The following is a 5,385-nucleotide window of genomic DNA, read 5'->3' as shown; positions in this document are numbered from 1 at the left end:
TGATATCTAATTAATAGCTAATAACCTAATAATATGGAGTGCAAGCTTGATAACCATTACAGCACACCGTATTTTATTATTAAGGACAGAGCCTTAGAGACAGACCACAGAATTGATATTTCATCATTATGTGATGGCCTACATTATATGACCTCTTACTTGTCCCTCAATTCCAATAGCAACCTCAAGGCTGATATAGAACAGCAGTGGAAAGGAAAATAGATGACACAAAAAGAAAAGTAGGTTCATCATGGGACGGGTGTAATCTTTGGCCTCATAGCAGAGACCAGATGGCAGTAACTCCTCTCTCAGCAAGTAGCTCCTCAATGTCCTACGGGTGTAAACAACGAATTCACATTATCTTCATCTGCTAATAATTTTTTTAAAAAATATTGTGGCAGCATCAAAACAATGCTGAAAATACAATCCCTCAATATAAGAAGAGAAAAAATTCTGCTAAATATTTAGTCTGTCAAAAGGAAAAGTCTGTTCTGAAAAATGCTATTACCCACTAGAAAATCTTGGCTTCTTAAAATCCAAGAATATTCTCATCTCTTTTTTTATTTTTTGAGACAGAGTCTCACTCTGTTGCCCTGGCTGCAGTGCAGTGGCGCCATCTTGGCTCGCTGCAACCTTCGCCTCCCCAGTTCAAGTGATTCTCCTGCCTCAGCCTCCTGAGTAGCTGGAGCTAGAGGACAGGCATACACCACCATGCCTGGCTAATTTTTCTTATTTTTTAGTAGAGACAGGGTTTCACCATATTGGCCAGGCTGGTCTCGAACTCCTGACCTGATGATCCACTCACCTCGGCCTCCCAAAGTGCTGAGATTACAGGGGTGAGCCACCGTGCCTGGCCTCTTATTTTTAAATAAAGTAAATGGCCCTAATTTTACCCAATTTTGTGGCTTTGTAAAAGCCAATGAAAATGTCTGAGAAACTATTGGCATTAGTTTTACTGCAGTTAAATATTTGCAAATTTTGCTGGGTGCGGTGGCCCGTGCCTGTAGTCCCAGCTACTCGAGGGGCTGAAGCAGGAGGATGGCTTGAGCCCAGGAGTGCCGGATATAGTGTGCTATTCTGATAGCGTGTCTGCGATAAGTTCGGCATCAATATGGTGACCTCTTGGGAACAGAGGACCACCAGGTTGCCTAAGGGAGGAGTGAACTGGCCCAGGTTGGAAATGGAGCAGGTCAGAACTCCCGTGCTGATCAGTAGTAGGATCGAGACTGTGAATAACCACTGCTCTGCAGCTTGGGCAACAGACCCTATCTGTCTGTCTGTCTGTCTCTCTCTCTCTGTCTAGACAGACAGATAGATAGATAAGGCATATATATTAATTCTATAGAAACATGTAACTGTTCTTTGAAATTTTAATAAAAATTGTGTATACAAGAATTCAAATTTAATTATTCTCTTCTCCTCCCATAGCTTCAAAGACACCTTTCAATTGCACAACACAAACTGAGGCAAATATTCTCTGAAAGGTGGCTGATTCCAATAAAACATGTAATTTTTGTATTTTTAGTAGAGACAGGGTTTCACCATGTGGTGACAAGCACCTGTAGTCCCAGCTACTCGGGAGGCTGAGACAGAACAATCCACCTCAACCCGGGAGGAGCAGGTTGGAGTGAGCCAAGAGCCACTGCACTCCAGCCTGGCGACAGAGCAAGACTTCGTCTCGAAAAAAAAAAAGTATAATTTGATGACAATTTTTCTTCAATACTTCGAGACACTTCTAACAAACTATAATTCAGTTGTCTTAATTAAAATAAGAAAAATGTTAATAATCTTACACAGTGACCTTTACAAAATTTCCCTCAATGGAACCGTTCTTTCCTTTGGAGAGAGAGGAAAGGTAGTATACATATATACCCAAAAGCTCTTAATCACTTTACACGTGGGCTCCATGTCATTTTTCAATGGTTTGCCTCTGGGTAAGCTGGTTGCTCCAGTATTTTCCAGAACTGATTCATTCTTAGGTACCAACTTGACCATTTAATGCGGCAATTCTGGCTTTAAAATGAAAGAAAAATAGTAGTAGGAACAACGTGGAACAGTAGGCTAGCCCCTGGTGACAAGAAGTTAATTAAACAGAGGTCACCCAGTGGGAACTTGAGCTAGACTATGCACAAACAAGTGACAGAAGCAAAAATGGCCTCAGCTCCAAACGCAGCACTCACTTGATAAATCACACTCATGCTCAGCCCTCATTTCCACTTTATGAAAACATTCGTAACTCCACCATTTATAGCTGCTGAGCAGGTGGATGATATTCGTCAATGTGGGGTTCAGAATCATGCAAGATTTGAAATAAAACTAGAAAATAAGGCCAGGGACAGTGGCTCACGCCTCGAATCCCAGCACTTTGGGAGGCCGAGGCGGGCGGATCACAAGGTCAGATCGAGACCATCCTGGCCAACATGGTGAAACCCTGTCTCCACTAAAATACAAATGAAAAAAAAAATAGCCGGGTGTGGTGGCGCGCGCCTGTAGTCCCAGCTACTCGAGAGGCTGAGGCAGGGGAATTGCTTGAGGCCCGGCGGCGGAGGTTGCAGTGAGCCGAGATCGCGCTACTGCACTCCAGCTGGGTGACAGAGCAAGACTCCGTCTCAAAAAAAAAAAAATAATAAAAATTAAAAAATAAAAAGCTTGGTTAATCGTTAACAAGGATTGCAAAATGGAAAAGACAGTAAAGAAAAGGAAGGTCCTAAGGACCCGACCCACAAGTTTCTGTACAAGTAAGATGGACCTGCCCAGAGGAAGCGACGCGGAAGTAGGATCCAGAGCGCTTTCCACAGGCCCCTAGCGCCCCGCGCATGCGCAGATCTCTGACTTTGACTGCTGTGGTGGGTGCGCGCCCGCTCTAGTTTATCTAGATCACGTGAGTGGGTCACGTGACCGGGGCTGCGGTATTGCTGGCCCAATCCGAGACGGTTTCGGCAAGCGCCCTTGTAGAGCAATCGGGCAGCCCGGGTCCTTTCCGAGCCTTGACCTCCTCTTTTGCTGTTGACTTTTCGACTCTGCTCTTGAATCTAAAAATCCGTCTTGGAAGAAATTTTTGTCTGTGTTCCAGGAATCACATTAGGGACACACTCTAAAGTGATCAGCACTTTTTATTTTTTGCCTCCATCAACTAAAATAAGATTAAAGTCCTGTTGCTCTCTCCCCAAGACGCTAGAATTCTATTGTTTGAGATTCCAGAATCGCTGGAGGGCGCCCTGTTGTAAAAATAGCACTCCCCCAAAAAAGAAAGAGAAACTGTTTTATCTGTATCTCAGGGTTGAGTACTGGAGAAATAAAGAGGAAAAAATTTAAAGAGGCAAGCGTCCCCTGGGAATCTGACAGATAACGTACCTCAAAACATACCCCCAAAGGTCACTTCGTCAATCTAAGCATTTAAAATCTCACAATCTCTCTATTCAAGCCTATCAAAAATCTGAAGTAGTGATGCTGAGATAACATGTGGTTGGTCCAACCCAGTGGAGCGTGAGGGGAAACAGGGCTTAGAGATATTTAATCTTAAAAATGGAGTCCTTTCCTCATTTCCCTGAAATAAGAGAACTGGGTAAAAAGCAAAATGGATGAGGCTGAGTTCTACATCGCTAATCCTTCATGTACTGACTGCTACAGCCCAGGAAGCTTGGCAATGGTTCCTGTCACATACCCCAATACACATGGCTTGGTAAAAATACGTCTTAGTAAAACTGTCCTATTTACCGAAAAAATTTCTCACCCGTAATCCTTTCCAGAAAGATTTAACTAATTTCCCACAGATAAATCCTCCACACTACAGAAATGAGTTTGTTCTTAACTCAGCATATTCTCAGAAAAGCGGCCTGTGGTGGAGCAGAGTGCAACACAGCTCAAAGCGCTGGAGTCGCAGGAGCTTCTCTGCAGACTTGCAGTGACAGTGACGGCTGCTTCCCTTGGTTTCCTCTGCTGCTGCTGTCATTGGTTCTTTAGTAGTTTCAACTGCAGTTCCTTCTGTTACACTTACAGATTCTTTACCGGTCCCCAGAATTCCTTAGTCACAGCTCTCTATATAAATGGCTTTGGGCCAGGCACGGTGGCTCAAGCCTGTAATCCTAGCACTTTGGGAGGCCGAGGCGGGTGGATCACCCTAGGTCAGTAGTTCGAGACCAACCTGACCAACATGGAGAAACCCCGGTCTCTACTAAAAATACCAAATTCGCCAGGCGTGGTGGCGCATGCCTGTAATCCCAGGACTTGGGAAGCTGAGGAAGGGGAATCGCTTGAACTCCGGAGGCGGAGGTTGCGGTGAGCCGAGATCGCGCCATTGCACTCCAGCCTGGGCAGCAAGAGCGAAACTCCGTCTCAAAAAATAATTTAAAAAACAAAAATTAAAACAAATGGCTTTGAAAGCCACTGACTACGCTCTTGGTGTCTACTCAGTGCCCAGAGAAATGGACTCTGGGAGAAAATCCCTCCTGTAGCCCCTGTGAGCTAATTCTGGGAAGTGACTCCAGCCAGGAAAAGTCACAACCAAAGTGGAAAAGAGAGATCGTAGCCTTCATCATCTGCAAGATGGTGCAGTTTATTTAATAGAAAAATAATCAATTTGCTGCCTTAAAATTTTTATTTTCATTTTTTTTTTTAAGATAATAGGAAAGTCAGAGAAAATAGGCAAGTGTTTCCAGTGTCAGAGTTACTTCTTGAAGCTAAAACAGGTGGTTTTCACCTGTGTGCCTATTTGGTGGCTTGTGTCAGTATTAACCATCAACATGGATGTGTCCATATTATAAGTGACCAAGTCCAAACAAAAATTAACAAAAATTTGAAATATTTGTAAATATTCGTGAAGTAGAAAAGGTCATACCTGCTCTTTATTAATCTGGGTTTAGGGGTTTTTATTTATTTACCTATTTGTTTGTTTGAGACAGAGTCTTGCCCTGTTGCCCAGGCCAAGTGCAGTGGCATGGTCTTAGTTCACTGCAACCTCTGCCCCGCCAGGTTCAAAAGATTCTCCTGCCTCAGCCTCCGGAGTAGCTGGGATTACAGGTGAGTGCTACCACGCTTGGCTTATTTTTATATTTTTAGTACAGATGGAGTTTCATCATGTTGGGCAGGCTGGTCTGGAACTCCTAACTTCGGGAAATCTGCCCGCCTCAGCCTCCCAAAGTGCTGGCATTACAAGCGTGAGCCACCGTACCCAGCCCCAGGGTATTATGGGATAACCCTACTTCAGGGTCTTACTACCCAAAAATGTGACTAGATTTTTTAAAAATCATGCATTTTAGGTTGGCTGCACTGGCTCACGCCTGTAATCCCAGCACTTTGGGAGACCGAGGTGGGCAGGTCACTTCAGGAAAGGAGTTCAAGGCCAGCCTAGGCAACACAGTGAAACCCCAACTCTACTAAAAAAAA

This window comes from Cebus imitator, unplaced genomic scaffold, assembly GCF_001604975.1.
Source record: "Cebus imitator isolate Cc_AM_T3 unplaced genomic scaffold, Cebus_imitator-1.0 Scaffold188, whole genome shotgun sequence".
Lineage (NCBI taxonomy): Eukaryota > Metazoa > Chordata > Mammalia > Primates > Cebidae > Cebus > Cebus imitator.
The sequence above is the reverse complement of the archived record's forward strand: the minus strand, read 5'-3'. Positions refer to the sequence as shown.